The sequence below is a fragment of the Rhipicephalus microplus genome, chromosome 4 (genome assembly GCF_043290135.1).
Source record: "Rhipicephalus microplus isolate Deutch F79 chromosome 4, USDA_Rmic, whole genome shotgun sequence".
Taxonomy (NCBI): domain Eukaryota; kingdom Metazoa; phylum Arthropoda; class Arachnida; order Ixodida; family Ixodidae; genus Rhipicephalus; species Rhipicephalus microplus.
This window is the reverse complement of record NC_134703.1, coordinates 127,589,998-127,606,909: the sequence shown is the minus strand read 5'-3', so window position 1 is coordinate 127,606,909 and position 16,912 is coordinate 127,589,998. Positions and strand designations below refer to the sequence as shown.

The 16,912-nt window shown below is 46.6% G+C and overlaps 1 long non-coding RNA gene across 1 annotated transcript in view; it reads right to left on the bottom strand.

The window, feature by feature from the left end:
* LOC142814605 (uncharacterized) overlaps window positions 1-16,912 on the bottom strand; it is a 163,774-nt gene that overhangs the window by 143,768 nt on the left and 3,094 nt on the right. The window lies entirely within an intron of this gene.

The window sequence follows — 16,912 nt, the reverse complement described above, 5'->3', positions numbered from 1 at the left end:
AGAGCCAACTTTGAAGAGTGGCTCAAAAGCGCGCAAGTCTATGGCAACCATGACAAGGTCATTGAGTTGATGGTACTTGAGCAGTTTTACCGGGGAATTCCCGAGGAGGTAAGGCTTTGGGTGCAGGATAGGATGAAAGACGTAGACATGAACAGGGCAGCAGAACTCGCCGAAGATTACTGCTCACGCCGTAGTCTCCGCAATACACCACGAACTTCGGAAAAAAATGAAAAGGTAGAAAGCTGGTCGGGAAACCAGGGACGCAAGAGGTTTGCAAGAAATAACTGGAAACCCGAAAATTCCAAGTTATTAGACAATCAGCAGGGAAAGGACAGTGAGGGGACTAAGGCGGCACCTTCATCAGGTTCAAAGGCGCCTGGTGACATAGCGCATGCGTTAGAGGCGCGGAAGCCAGTTGTTTGCTACAGCTGCGGAGAAAAGGGCCACATGGCCAGGAGCTGTAAGAGGCACATGGCATTTGCCACAATTCAGGAGTCAGAGGATAGCTTAAAGCTGTTGAAGCCTTACATGAGGACACTCTCAGTGAACGGCCGAATGTGTAGGGTATTGAGGGACTCGGCGGCCACAATGGATGTAGCGCATCCAAGTTGCGTATCTTCCGAAGACTATATAGGAGAGTGTGCCTGGATTCGGCAAGTGGCAGAAAAGCAAAGCGTCTGCCTACCGATAGCGAGGGTTGTAATCGAGGGCCCTTTCGGCCAATTGTGTACGGAAGCAGCAATTTCAGCCAACCTCCCGGAGCACTTCCCTTACCTATTTTCAAATAAGTCTGAGGAAATGTTAAAAACACGTGGAGAATCATTTGCCACCGAAATAGCTTGCATGGCCCTTACCCGTTCGAAGGCGCGCGAGCTGACGCAACAGCTGAGCAGCTCACCCTCTGGGGAACAGACGTCCGAGGGCAGTGTAGGAAAACCTGAGGTAGTTGCGACGGAAAATGAGTCTGCCATGCGAGTTGTCGAGACGGAAACTGGGGCTATGGTCGACAACAGCGAGGAAATATCTCTAACGCCCGAAAACGAGGACTTGGTGACAGGCTCGGTGTTAACACCCGCGTCCACCAGTTGGTGTCAGCTAGCCAGAACCGACCGTGCAACGCTAGTGGTCGATCAAAAGGCGGATCTCGCACTCTCTATGCTGCTAGATGCCATACATAAGGAAGGTAACTCTAGGAAGAACGTTTCGTTCTACACCCAAAACGAGGTGTTGCATCGCAGGTATGAGAACGCTAAAGGGCGGGTCTACAACCAAGTGGTAGTTCCACTAAAATACCGGCGGAACATTCTCGACCTGGCCCACAGCAACGCCTGGGCGGGCCACTTAGGTATAAAGAAAACGAAAGCTAAGCTGGCTCAGGAGTTCTACTGGCCCGGGTGCTGGAAGGATGTAGAGATGTTTGTCCGTGGATGCGACACTTGTCAGCGGATAGGAAAATCAACAGACAAATGGAAGGCACCAATGAAACTAGTGCCAATAGTCACAGAACCCTTCCGTCGGCTCGTGATTGACATCGTGGGGCCTCTGCCTCCATCTAAATCAGGATATCGGTACGTCCTGACCGCGCTGTGCGTTGCCACCAAGTTCCCGGAGGCAATCGCACTGAAAGAGTTGAGTTCAGTATGCGTGGTGGACGCATTGTTGTCTATTTTTTCTCGGGTGGGTTTTCCCTCGGAGATACAGTGTGACAACGGAAGTGTGTTCACAAGCTGCCTTACGACTACATTCCTAGAACGCTGCGGGATAAAAATCGCGCATAGCTCTATTCACCATCCACAGTCGAACCCTGTGGAACGCATGCACTCGGTCATGAAACGCGTTTTGCGAGCTTTGTGCTTTGAGCATAAAAGTGACTGGGAGGGGTGTATACCAGCTGCGATGTTTTCTCTGAGGTCGGCCCCACACGAGAGTACGGGTTTTAGTCCGGCTGAACTTGTCTACGGCAGGAACTTGAGAGGTCCGCTGCACTTAATACGAGAGTCATGGACTGGATATGGGGAGGACCCTAATGTAGTTTCCTATGTACTGGATTTATTGGGGCGACTGGGGACTACACGCGAAGTGGTGGAGAGCAACATGCGCGCAGCACAGGCGCTTTCCAAGGCCCGTTACGATAAGTCAGCTCGAAAGCGAGTCTTTAGAGTGGGCGATGAGGTGATGCTGTTGTGCCCTTCAAGAAAAAACAAGCTGGACGTACAATGGGAGGGACCAGCGACAGTGTTGTCAGTGCTTTCAGACACCAACTACGAGGTAAAGTGGGGCCGGAAATGCCCCAAAGTGTATCACAGTAACCTAATGAAACCCTACATGCGACGAAAAGCAGTAGTAAACCTTGCACTCAATGTTCCTGAGGATGAGGGCGCGGAAATCCTTTGTCTTTCCGATGGCACGGTCAGCAGCACATTGTCCGATAGGGTAGACACAGGGAACACCCTAAGTAAGGCTCAAGAGGAAGATTTAGAGCTTTTAGTACAGGAATTCGCTACCGTTTTCTCCGAGAAGCCAGGCAAAACGGATGTGATTAAGCACGACATTGAGCTGACGGTTAACAAGCCGATCAGCTGTAAGCCGTATCGGGTGTCACCTAGACAGAGAGAGATACTAGAGGCCGAAATTCGCCGCATGATCGACCTAGGTGTTATCATCGAAGCAGACAGTGATTTCACCTCGCCTTTGATTTTGGTTGAGATTCCGGGCCGTGATCCAAGGCCATGCGTGGACTATCGCCGCCTGAACTCTGTAACAGTCGACCAGACTTACCCTATTCCTAACATTGAAGAGAGGGTAGAGACAGTGTCTAAGGCGAAATACATTTCTACGTTAGACCTTGTTAGGGGGTATTGGCAGGTCCCTTTGACAGAGCGCGCGAGTCGATACGCTGCTTTTATCTCACCCCTGGGCACTTTTCGTCCTTTGATGATGAGCTTTGGGCTCAAGAACGCGCCGTATTGTTTCAGCCGCCTGATGGATAAGGTTCTCCACGGGCTCGAGAAATTTGCGCTGCCTTACCTAGACGATGTGGCGATATTTTCGGACAAATGGGAAGACCATGTTGAACACCTTCGGATGGTTTTGGAACGGGTCAAAAATGCAGGTCTTACGGTAAAGAGAGAGAAATGTCATTTGGGCTGTGCTGAAGTAAGCTATTTAGGGCACATTGTAGGAAATGGGCGTCGTCGACCGTCCGAACTCAAGGTAGCCGCGGTGGTCGGTTATCGTCGTCCCAGCACTAAGACCGAGATGAGAGCATTCCTCGGCCTCACAGGTTACTATCAGCATTACGTCCCGAATTACTCCGAGATTGCCAGCCCTTTGACAGATAGTTTACGCAAGACCGAACCTGTGAACATTCAATGGGACTCTAAAAAGGAAGACGCTTTTCAGAAGCTGAAGCACGCATTGAGTGAGAAACCCGTCTTGAGGGCACCGGATTTTGCAAAACCTTTCACTATTCAGTGTGATGCAAGCGAACGCGGTTTAGGAGCGGTGCTATGTCAGACGGACCAGAGTGGAGAGGAGCGGCCGGTTTTGTATTTGAGTCGCAAATTGAGCAGCAGGGAAGAGGCTTATAGCACTTCGGAAAAAGAATGTGCTTGCATTGTTTGGGCCGTACGAAAACTAGGCTGCTATGTTGCTGGCTCTAAGTTTATTATAGAAACTGATCACTCTCCACTAACCTGGTTACACCAAATGTCACCTAAGAATGGTCGTTTGCTCAGATGGAGCATAGCACTGCAGCAGCACAATTTCGAGGTGCGCTACAAGAGAGGTGGCCTTCATACAAATGCAGACGCCCTAAGTCGAGCGTTTTGACTCGTCAAAAGACGCGGAAGGTTTGTTTGATTTTTTGTTTACCTTTACCTAGTTTATGTGTACTTTTTTTTTCAATGTGTTACAGTGAGGGCGTAGAGAAATTTTTCACTGACTCCCTCGTTGTCCCGAGCTCTACAGTTTGCTTGTTTAGCTTGATTATAATGTTATCTCGATTCCAAATGGAGTTACGTATGAAAGAGTTACTGGACACTTGTCCCGATTGGTATGCACATTGTTTCCTTGAGCTTAAGTTATTAAGATAAGATGTTTGCTTTGTAAAATCGGAGGCCTGGCGATGAGAGTGGCGTGCACGCGGTGCTTGTCGCATTGTGTGTGGCTGACAAAGGTCGTTTCTTGGAGCTTGTCACCCACTTTTCACCGAAGCGGGGCGCAGAGGCCAGCTCTTGGAGCATTCCAGTTTGACCAGGCCCTTCGAGAAAGCAAGAGCCTTGCCGGAACGTCGCCGACATCGACCCGGCCGAGCTGCATGGAACAACTCGACCTCCCGATGTATCATCTGGCGGCGGGGGTGCTGTTGTGCCTCGCCCAAGTTCCACGTGGTCTTCGCGGCCTGCTGGCACCTGGCAGCTGTTGATGAGTCAACCCTGCACCGGGACGGCGACGGACGCGGACAATCTGGAAAAACCACGTCGCCGGCTCCTCTTGACACAAAAGTCGTTGGCCAAGCTTTTGTCAGCCGCCGAGAGCAACACTCCGAAGCAGCGTCGACCCAGCAGCTGTACGGGGTATTCTGCCTTGCTTGAGTCAACCTGGCTGCATCAGGGAGCGACTTTGCGCATGGGATTCCACGTCATCTCACTGTGGTGCCACGCTGGCGCGTGGGGTCTCCCTCACCAAACAGCGAACTGGGCAGGTCTTGCCCCTTTCCTAGGTTCAGAGGGAGGCGGTGTTTGGCTTTCCCTCTTCGGGGACGGAGAGGAAGACGACGATCTCATTGGAGTATCCTGCGCATAAATTTTCTTTGCAAGGGATCTTGGGAAGGCGGACGATGGATAAAAACGCTAGCGCAGAGGCGCTCGTGTGTGATTCTCTTTTCATGTTGTACCACGCTACCATGTAAATACTGTATATAAACATTTTTTTCTCCTTCTCCGGCTTCTCTACTCGTCCTCTCCGGGGACTCGGATGGCCCGAGTCCGCACCACGCTACCCAAAGGCTCAACAACATTTAATTATCATGGTACAACTGGGTTTTCAGTCCGTTCTCATGGCCAAAAATGACTCAGGTATATATTATACCTTCATTCGTTGCGTCCCACTGACATGGCTGTTGCGATAGTAAGGCACGAAAAAAAAGTTTCTTCATTTCATTGCGATAGCCATTAAAATTTTTTTTCAGCGCTCGTGGTGTGTTAAGAACAGATGACATTCTTAAAGAACAAATATGTGTCTTCGGGGATCTTTTCGTTAAATATTAACAGTGATACCGCATACGATTTTCTGACTATTTCAAGTTGTTCACGATACAATCATGTTATTAAATACAGTTTTGGTGTTGTAAACATGTAACACTTCTACAAAGAAACAACTATACTGTGAAGCAGCGCAATATATGTCAGGTTTCTCATCAGAATTCTCGTTTTTAACACCTAGAAAAGTTGCAACACATGTAGGCTGCTATAGCAGTCTGCCTGTGTTGCAACTTTCCTAGTGTGTAAAAAATAAAGCAGTGAGTCAGACTTTTCGCAGTGTTAAGATGGATCAGCATCGTCGCAACCGAAACTACTAAGTATCCCTCTGAAGTGGCTCACTTTCCTGTAAGATGCACGTCCTATAGCCGTTCAGCTCGACACACATAATTAAGAATAAGCAGTCAGTTAAATGTGCAAGAATCACTGAGAAGTAGCCAATCAGACGCAATTTGTTTTAGAGCATGCTGTCAGGTCGCAAGAAACCTGCAGCATAAACACAAGTATATTAGCATAATCGGTCTCTGTTAAAGTAAAGTATCAGGAAGCGTTCAAAACTTTCTTTACTTCATAATTTATGGCTTTCCTTTACTTGCGCAATACTTCCAAAAACTAGCGTACGAAAAAAAAAAGGGTTTCACCGCGAATAACACCAAAGAGAGCCGCGGTCGCAACTATACGTGATACCATAAAATTGTATGTCATTATCATAATGTATGCAGCATGTGCGGTCGCCGTTCATAATTTATGGTGCGAGATTTACTCGCAAGCTTTTGTTGCAAAGACGCGGTGGTTCACTCCTACAGAAGTAGCATCCATTACTGTCACTTGATGCCTGTCCCTCGCAGATGCGTTCCCGCTAAAAGCGACAAATATGCAAGTTAACATTTCACTGCCTTAGAGCTCGCCATGCACGCCAACGGTGCGTGTATGCTATATAGGAGCTAGACTTATAGCATTTACGCCATTGGCTGATGCCAAAGGAAAGAATATATCCAGCGAATAAAATTATGAAGACAGGAAACCAAGGAGGAGGCAGGAAAACGGCTAAACTAAAGCTGTTTATTCACGAACGCGAGGCTAAAGTCTGTACACTCATGCGTTCACGAGGTCTTCCTGCAATCCCTCTCCAAAAATTGCAAAAGGCAATAAATACAATCAGTGTATGTATTTTTTCGCATTAATGATCACTCAAGATTACAGAAAATATTGCAGGAAAATGATTTCTTGCGATATTGCAGAGATTTCTTGCACTATAAAGTGGAAGAAGTATGTACTAGATGACGAGCCTGGACATTTCGTCGTATACAGTATTCTCTGTGCTTTACTGATATGTGGTGGAAGATCTGACCCCCAGTGACAGCTGTTGGAACAGTTATATGGCATCGTCGAAAGCGGCACATATATGAAGTGCCTTTACAGCGAGGTAAGTACCAAAGCCTGAAGTTCCTGAACGCGCTCTATAGGCGGTGTCGGCCTACACATTTTTATTCGCATCACCGCTGTACTGCTCAGTATAGCACATACTTCTATGACGACTGTATATGCATGGAGACCACTATATGAGAATTCATTGCTACGGAGATCTGTACTTGACGAAATAAATTATCTATCTATAAGGTGAAGAATCTGGCGTCTGTGTGTCTTCATTGATTCCAAACAGTCTTTGGAAGCTCTCTGCGCACACGTGTTAGACGGCGAAAAGCCGAGGTAACGGGGAAAAAACTAACTTGCTTGAGTGATGCTTAGGCTCTTATGAAAGTGCAAGCGACAGCGTAAAAGAGGGGGGGGGGGGTAAGTAAAGAGAAGGAAGGTAGGTAGGTAATATAGTAATAATAATAATATCCATGAGGTTTTGTTTCCACAAACCACGATATGATTAAGAGAGACGCCGCAGTGCAAGGCTCCGGAAGTTTCCATCATCGGATGTTCTTTAACATGCACTCACATCACACAGTACATGGGACTCTACCATTTCGCCTCCATCGAAATTCGACATCCGCGGCCGGGATAGAACCTGTGACCTTCGAAAGTCGCACGGTTTCATCCCCATAGCCATTGTTTAACATAGGCTGACATAGTTTACCACGGCAAAAGAAAATGGTTTGGTACACTATGCCTTATGGTGGTAAATGCATATAGTTAACGTGAAATTATAGAAAGACCACCCGATCGCAATTATTCACAGCAGGTGAGATAACTGATGACTCTGTGCAATTGCTGGAATCATTTTGACGAGATTGTTGGTGCAAAAACCGTAAAAAATGTTCCCCTATATCCCTCTGATACGACGACTTATAAGAATAATACTAAAAAATGATTCGTTATGCAAGGGCCTGTAGTCATCGGCACTGCGCTATAGTTCTAAATAAAGACAGGCTTAAGCGGAAGTCCATAGGGCTACATTTACAAGACGACTCTGCTGCAATCGACCGTACGTATACATAGCACAGACTACAAAATGTCTTATACTATATTGGTCAGCCGACGCTCCAGCGAAAAGGACATATGAAAGCTACAATGATATATACCAATGATATATATAAGCCCGACTAATCTCTTGGCATGGCGCTCCGATTGTGCTCGGTGTGGTGATATATTACGAATCATTATCACACCGTAATAAAGGAAAGCTGTGAGAATGCGAACCCACCCTCTCGAATTCGCGAAGCGTTTTCATTTACTGCGGACATGCTGTTACTCATATGCCCACTCTTTCGATTAGCCGGCTCCTCGAGCAGCTCCATCTGACGAGCTGCTTTGCAAATACAGGGCCTGTTCCAGCGATAGAATTCATGAACGTCTTTGCCGGAAAAACCACCGTATAATGAGCATGTCGATTGGCGTCACAGGCTAATGGTGAAAAATCACTCTGCATGAAAGGGAATCTTTCTGGGATGTGTTCTATAGTTTTTTTTTTTTATGATTACGCTCAAGCCGGCTTGTTTGCGTAACGGCTGGCGCAGACATATTCAGATGGTGGATGGGCCGGGTTAAGCCCGCTCCCCGTAATTATAGCTTTCATGTGTGTACAGTGTACATACAGAGACACAGACACAAGTATACATACATAGCAGCCAGACCCCTCCCCTTTGCCTTAAATAAAATCATCGCTACACCCTAGACAATCAGGGCATTGTGAATTATTGCTTCATTTACGTGAGACATTCGACGCCTTCAGGATGTCGTATAACACTCTGCAGCGGCGGCTACGTTTAGTGTACGCAACTTGTTTAGTTAAGTTGTGTGAACTTGTGGTCACAAGAGAGCATGGACGCATTCCTCGTTAGATTGTCAGAACCTTCTGCATAGACACAATGTTTCGACATAACCTCACTGTACTTCGTGCGGCTGTAAAGTGCCACATTGAGGAAGACACTATGATGCTGCACGGGCCGTGCTGTGTTCAGGAAGCAAAGTGAAAAAGCGTAACTTTTACTCTCGCTAAATGAGTGCCACCAAAAACGCATTGCTCACACATGTGAAGACTATGGTTTTAATCTGTTGTTTCAAAATTAATCGCTAAACACACAATTATTGAGTCAAATTCACACAGAACAACAACATTACTTTGCTTACTATATTAGAATGCAGTAATGAGGGCCTTGTGTTGATGGTATGAGAGTACGACATGTTTGTAGATAGTGCATTGTAATTTGCGCCTGGTGGAGCTATAGCTTCAACCTTTCCGAACGCTTATATAAGCACTGAGAGAACGCTAGAAACACAGCTCGCATAATGTAAGTGTTGCAGCTTGAAGTGTCCTATTTTTTTGACAGCTGTGAAAGGGCCGCCAGAAATTATTTTAAACATACAAGGGAAGCAAGTTCATCTCGAATAAAACGTATGTCAAATATTGGTTTATAAATTATCGCACTCCTTAGGGGCCTATTGTTACAACCTCGAAGGTTTTCGAGCCCTTGCATGCAAGTGCATCAACAAAACATGTACCATGAATGCAAAGAGAATGCATAAGGGGAAAAGAAAGTAACTGGCACCTTATTTTTCTTGAATATGCACGTAGTAATCACGTTCACCTAGTCGAGCTCACGCGAATACAAGTTACACTTACGTCACGACTTGAAAAAGTTGTAATGCGAGCGGTTTATTTGTATGGATTCTTTGAACATAACTGTAACGCATAGAAACGTGAACACGAGCAGTAATAGTAATCGTTGGGGTTTAACGTACCACGACATAGATTAGGGACGGTGTAGTGGAGGGCTCCAAGAATTTAAGACCACCTAGCATCTAAGCTTCGTTAACGTGCACGCGAATCGATCGAAGTACATGGATCTCAAGCATTTTCGCCAACACCAAAAATTCGGCTGCCGCGGCCGGTATTCCATCCCGCGACCTTCAGATCAGCCATCGAGCACCACACCCAATACATGGTCGGGCACAACCTCAAAATTTTGCGCCATTTCCTCCTCGAAGGCCGATGCATACAAGTCTGCACCAATCGGCCCACACTCGGGACTGACGTCACGGGCAGAACGGCCGGTTACCCCGCCTTCTGAGAATATACTGCCGAATGCACTAGCAGGACTACTTCTTTTGTCGTGGAAGCCATCGACTGGCACGTTTCGGTTGTCTGGGCAGGGCTTCTCCGGAATTCTTAAAGGGGCATGGTCAGAAAACGCTGCCGATCGGTAGTCCAGGCTCTATACCAAGAATAAGCGAGCCAAATATTATAGCGCATCACGGGGTCTGGGATTCTATACAAATTCTCAAAGTGAGCCGAGAATTGCTTTCTATTCTTTCGACAGATGACGCTACAAGCTCCAAAATCACTCGTCACAGCCACTGTATATATCAGTCATTGCGGTCGTTACTTTAAGGCGGCAGCGGGAGGCCGCGACTTATCCACGCGTCCACGTGCGATCGCACTTGAAAGCAATGCATTAAAAAAAGCAGAATAAACGTGCTCAAGGTTACTAAGCACGCGTGACGTATTTCTTTCCCTTTGACATCACCCCCTGCTTCGATTCAACCGCTGTCATCGGGATGAGAGAAGAGAAAATGTTTGTAACTTCTCTTGTTTACAGGACGGATCCTAAATATAAATGGAAAGGCTTTGGACAATCAGATTTATTGTGCGCGCATTCATCTGTCTCACTTGTGTCCCCGCTTATATATGCTACATATACATTCAATGTTGTCCTTCAAGAGCCTCAATGACATGCGACTGCAGCTACACTGGCCTGTATTTGCCGAAATTATCCACGATTCAAGTTTCACGATTCAAGTTCCACGATTCACGTGGAACTTGAATTGAAGTTCCACGTGGAAATTATACGCAATTCAAGTCGATCACCAGGAAGTGAAAGTTGGCCACTTATAATGCAGAATATTAAACGGTGTCTACCGTCAATGCTTCAGATTTTTCTTCGAAGCGGCTCACACCGGGGCTCGACGACTCTCACTCCGAGCCACGGAGCCTTCTGTGCGTGAGGTGAGGGGAGAACGCAGGGTTTGTTACAAAGAAATTACAACCCAATATATATTGTAGAGGGCTCGTTTGCTGCCCCTGCGCCAACCAACCTTATGGCCTGGCACTTCCTTCAAGCCAATATGCGCCCAAACCTGGTGGCATACAATCACTGGTATTCCCATGACAATATCCCGATCTGTGTATGCAAGTACAGAGCGAACCTGTGACACATTTAGTGGGCGTGCATGTCCAGAGCCTCTACTCGAGAGTGTCGCAAAATAGCTAACAAATGCGATGGAGACAGCACTCCTCACCACAGCCCCATAAGGACTTCAGTGGGGCGTTCAGATGGCCGAGAGCGCCACCAGGACCAGAGGGCCGTCTTTAAGAGAAATTTCGGCGCCCAGTAAATTAGTCCCCCACCCTGTGTGTTGTTGCCTCGTTTCGGCGCCAACGGTTACATGAAAATATATATATATATATATCAACGACTGCGGCACAAAAGAACGCGCGAAGAGGGCTGGCACTTCCACACTTAATTGCCAGGAGAATGAGAAGGTATGCATGGTCAAAAAAATCAAGGATACCGAGGAGGAAGCTGTGGTTTGCTACCTGACGTAAAAAAATGAACGTGCAAGGAAATACAAACTTAAGTATGAACGAAGTAAATTGCATGCATGCATAATGCAGCGCAGCTGGTCCATGTACCATTCTCAAGGTCTCAACTATATATGTTCGGATATCATAACTATATACAAGTATGGAACTATATACAAGTATGCTCTCTGCATGCCGACTGACCATGGTCGGAGGCGAGGAAGGAGAAGGAGAGGGGGCGATCCTTTTTTATGCATGCTATAGTGTGCGCGTGTATATACACATAAAATGTGTGAAATTATAAGGGGGGGGGGGGGGGGGCGTGAGGAAAAGTTAGGACATCTCAAACTACCTTGACTACGCTATACTGCTCTTTGGGGCAATTGCCTTGAACTTACAATTCAGATAATGGACGACTGTTAAGACATGTGTCATGCGGTGCGCAGTAAGTTGCCAGAAAATGTGCACTAAATGTCAGAAATTTACGTCAATACACAGGAAATTGGACATGATAGAAAGCCACAACCATGAATAAGTGAAATTAGACACATCAGATATATTATAGCTCATAGTAAATGTTTATGCTTCAGATGCAATACATGATATGTGCGTGCCGGACTTTATATGCATATTCGTTGTCACGAGAAAAGAATTTAGTACGTGCATCCGCTGCACTGTCTTCTTCGAACACTCGATATATACGCGAAAAAAAAAAGCGTTTTCGTCATTAGTGGCTGTTGGTTTCTCCTAAAGCTATGCGTCTCAGTCGATTAACATAGCTCATTTTTCATCCACAATATAGCAAACGTTGACCCCTGCACTGCTGGCTTTTTTTTTAATAGGCATAGTGAATTCAGGTGCCTTAAAACAATGCATCCCTAATAAAATCAAAATTATGCAAGGAAGTCGCACAAACACACGAAAGCAGTTATTATACCACAGATTTGCGTTATTGCCTTAGACGCCGTGGTGCTGACTACGCACGTGCATACATGCATTGCCGTCCGTTGTGTTATATCTCTGCATATTCTGTATACTTACGCGTTTGTTTTTTGCTGGGGCTTTGTTTCCAAAGTAATCTAGTTGTGTTAACGCTCACTCTAGTGTTTTACCTGCTTCCCTCTTTCTTATGGGGTATACGCCACGGTGGTTAAGGTGCTCAGCTGCTGATCCGAAGGTCACAAGTTCGATCGTGGCAGCGGTGGTGGCATTTCGGTGAAGGCGAAGTGGTTAAGGCCCGTGTACTGTGTGTTGTCAGTGCACATTAAAGAACACCAGATGACCGAAATCGTCGGAGCCCTACACCACGGCGCCTCTCGTAATCATATTGTAGTTTGGGGATGTTAAACCCCAGATATAATCAATGTTATTATCTTTCTTCTGAGTTTTTTTCTTTCCTGGTGTGATTTTTTTTTTAAACTACCGCATGATAATCGCACCAGTCGACAGATACATTCACTCTTCTCACTTTAAAGGGGCCCTGCAACACTTTTTGAGCATGGTCTGAAAACGCTGCCGATCGGTAGTAGAGGCTCCCGACAACACGAGAGCCAAATACTATAGCGCAGCACGGGGCCTAGAATTCACAATAAATGATGAAAATCAGCTAAAAATTGCTTTCTCTTCTCTCGACAAATGACGGAAGACGTTCGAAAATCAATCTTAGAAAGCATATCAGCCATTGGCTGATTTGAACATGGCGCGCTCGGTTGCTATATATCGCCGTCGGAGGCCGCCACTTGTCGACGGGTGCACGCGCGATCACACTGATGAAGCCGCGCATTCGAAGAAAAAAAGTTTACCAGGCACGGGTGACATATTTTCTTTGCCCCTGCCATCCCTCCCTGGTTAGCTTCCAGCGCTTTCGTCGGGACAAGAGAGAATGCAATTGCCGCATGCGCCAAATCTCCATTCACATAGGACGGATTCTTAAAATTTTTGTGGCGTTGAGTTCGTGAATCCAATAAGCTCTTCCAATGAATTCATTCCATGGTAACTTGAAAAAGTGTTTCAGCATCCCTTTAATATCGCTCCCCCTCGCCAAGCACACACTCACAGACGTTTCACGTCATGCTATCATCTTCTGTTGTTTGTTTATTATACCCCGTCCTTCGGTTACAAAAAAGTTACGAAAATTCTAAAGGTTGTTTTAAAAAAACATATAGGTACTAATACGCAACGATTACCTCAGCATGGCTGGACACGCTATGTTTATTCTGGACAGAATGCGTGATCAGTAAATGGCGTATGCAGATAGGACTGCGCAATAGTGTTACACCCATGCTACTTGAGGTGTGAAGAAGTGCGCAACGGCAACTTGCCCGAACATGGTTACGGCTAGTTTGCCAGCGACGCCCACCCGATGTTTCCCTATACACGCGCGAGGGTGATATAGCACTTGAGTGGGACAGCAATGCTTCGTTTATCCTCCGGCATTTTTTTCTTTGTCACTTTCTCGGTTTTCTTCGTTCTTACTCGGTTTGTACCTCATACGCACAGCTTTCCGGGAAATTGTACGGGGAAGTTTTTCGCCGGCGATGTCCGTTGGGGGCCTTTCTCGGTGGCATTCTACGAACGCATGACCTTCACGGTGCGTGCTTGTGTTCACGGCGAGTCGTGGATTCCTCAAAGACAGCTGCTCGAATCCTGAGAGCTTCCCATTTTTTACGTACATTTTTTTATTTCTTTTTAGGTACGGTAGTTCACCCAAGCGTACTCGCACAAGGCACGCGCTCACTGTATATAACTTCGAGATAACCATCTTTGGAGCTCTTGAGTCTTTCAATTTTTTTTTCTTTTTTTACGCTACACCAGAGGCTCGCCAACAACGAGACGAAAATTCGCAGAAAGGTGGAGCTCTGACGTCATACCAGCAGACTGTCGGCATGAATCAGCGAAACATGCACGAACGGGAACAGTTGGGCCCGTGTCTTTTTTTTTTTTTTTTTGGGTGTATAGTGGCGGACGACATGTCTTGGCAATGCTGTGAAGGCTAGAGTGCCAAATCGCGCGAATCCGACCGCTAATGAGTCCTACAATTGTTTTCTCAATTTCTACGTGAAATATGAAAAATACTGCCCTGCTTTTTCTTTTTTCAATGCGAAGCAGCTCTTTGACTAGCTTGTGTAACGCTGTCCCTCCGTGCACCCCCACTGCACATGCTCGCGTCTCGTGCTGGCCCAGGAAGACACCCGCAAAACAGTCGCTTCGCGGGTACCGGACTACTTCACGTAGTAGTACACGCGCAGAAGCTCCGATTCTGTAGCTTTCCCTTCACTGCCTAAAAAAGTTGTCCACGAGTATAAGCGCTGAGCCGAGATGGAAGCGAAACGCTATGGAGGCACGTGTGCTATGTGATGTCAGTGCACGTTAAAGAACACCGGATATTATTATTATTATTATTATTATTATTATTATTATTATTATTATTATTATTATTATTATTATTATTATTATTATTATTATTATTATTATTATTATTTGCTGAGCCGACCAATCATGAGCACGTTCCAGCTCACCCAATATTCTTTCACTTGCAGTGGGCATGTATCTGACTTCAGTGAAATTTCTTGTTCAACCACAGTTGATATACATGCATACTCCTATATGCAGCAAAGCAATCGAAGAAACTTCAGAGCTGCAGCCGCAGAGACCGTATGAATGGAACACCGCACGTGTCATGTGATTGATGGTCGAAGCCTCACCTCCTGCGAGTGCCCTTTTGTCTCGATGTCGCTTAAGAGAAACAGAAAGCAAAAGTAAACTGCTTGTTGGCGAAGCATGTAGAAAAGGGTGTTCCAGCTCCATACTAATTTCAAACCTGTGGAGAAAGGTGAAGTATGCAGTGTTTTGAGAGATATTTCTTTAGTGAGGTGCTACTGAGAGAGAGGAGGGGTGAAAAAGCGAAAAGACACAACTTTTGCAGCCGGAGCACAGCTCAGCGCCAGTAGGGGTGCGGTGAGGGTATCAAAGATGTGAAGCAGAGAAGAAGAAGAAGAGAAATGGCGTTCATGACAGAGGACGCGGCGGGCGGCCTCTGTAGCCGGTTGTCCAGTCCGGTGTCCCCATGGAAGCGAAGAACCACCTTGAAGACCTCGGTGTAGTGCCGTGCAGGGAAGAGAAGGTCCCTCTGTGAAGCCGCAGGCAGACCGTGGCAAGACAGCTCGTTGTGTGCGAAGCGATGGACAAACACGCAACGGGCACTATAGTGGAGCAAAGCGTGAAACCAGACCTGTTGGGAAGGGTGTCTCCGTTCACTAACGTCGTCGGAAAACTGCGTTGGGAAGCCGCTATCATAAGGAGCTTCTTCCTTAATGCCCCAGTGTAGGGTAGCTCACCGGTCGTTCTTGATTGATTAACATCCCTGCCTTTCGTCTCGTGTCCTTCTACTTCTTCTTATCCTTTCTTAATACCCGGTTTGAGTTCCAAGTGGCACGTAGGAAAGCGTGTTCGTGCTCCACTAACTTTGTTGCTTATTTGTTGGGCCAACTGTAGCCGTCTTTATTTATGTGCCCCTGGCGACTGCGCGAGTAGTGGTATTTCTTCGTTTTTTGTGGCGCTTATCAGTTTTATAATGAACCGTGATTACATGACACAACATGAAGATCTCAGACGCCGACAGGCCAAGATCTATATGGTGCTTCGCACCTGTATATCACCGTGCCTGGGCCGTCCTTTTAGTATACACTATACATCTAAAAAAAAAACTCATTTGTCCTTTCCCACTATACCGGCTCAGTTCGAAAAATGGTTATTTCACCAGAACGTGTCTCGCAAGTTTAATATCTCACTTTGATTCGCCATGGAAACTGTGTAAGGCAGAGCCCACGACATCGCCCCCGTGACATCGAGCAGCAAAGTGTCACAAACCAAGATGGTATGAAAATGCACGTATACAGCGTGCCAGTAAGAGCACAGATGTTTGCCCAACGTTAGCCTTCCGCGTATTTGATGTGACTGACTCCAGACTGTGCCGCATGAATCCGCAACGAGACGATTGGTCGGATCATGTTACAGCAGTTATTTAGGTTCGCCTGCAAATATCGTCTCCTTCACTTGACAGAGTTGAGCACTGCGCCGCTGCTCGGCAGAAAATGATGCTGCGCTGTATACACAAGAATCGCAGCAGATTATCACTGATATGCAGTGACTTGTCCTGCCTAGAGACGGTGCTTCCATTGGCTTTCTCAAGTGAAGGTGAAGTGTTGAGTGCATATGAAGGGACGTTCTAGAATATGGGGGTTAGCTGTGCTGTCATCGAAAGGTTTGCGATGAGGCTAGTAAGCATGAAGGTGAGTTCGCTCGCTGTAGCAGTTCAATTTTGTAAACTGAGTGGGCTGCTTGTTTTACTTCGTATAAAATTACGATTGTTACTATAGCCTTCAATGCTTCGCGCTTGCGGCGAAGCTGATTTTTTTTCAAGTTATGAATTTGTGTGTACTTGAGCACTCTCGGTGTCGCCCCACCATGGTGGTCTAGTGGTTAAGGTACTCGGCTGCTGACCCGCAGGTCGCGGGATCGAATCCCGGCTGCGGCAGCTGCATTTCCGATGGAGGTGGACACGTTGCAGGAACGTGTGCTCAGATTTGGGTGCACGGTAAAGAACTCCAGGTGGTCGAAA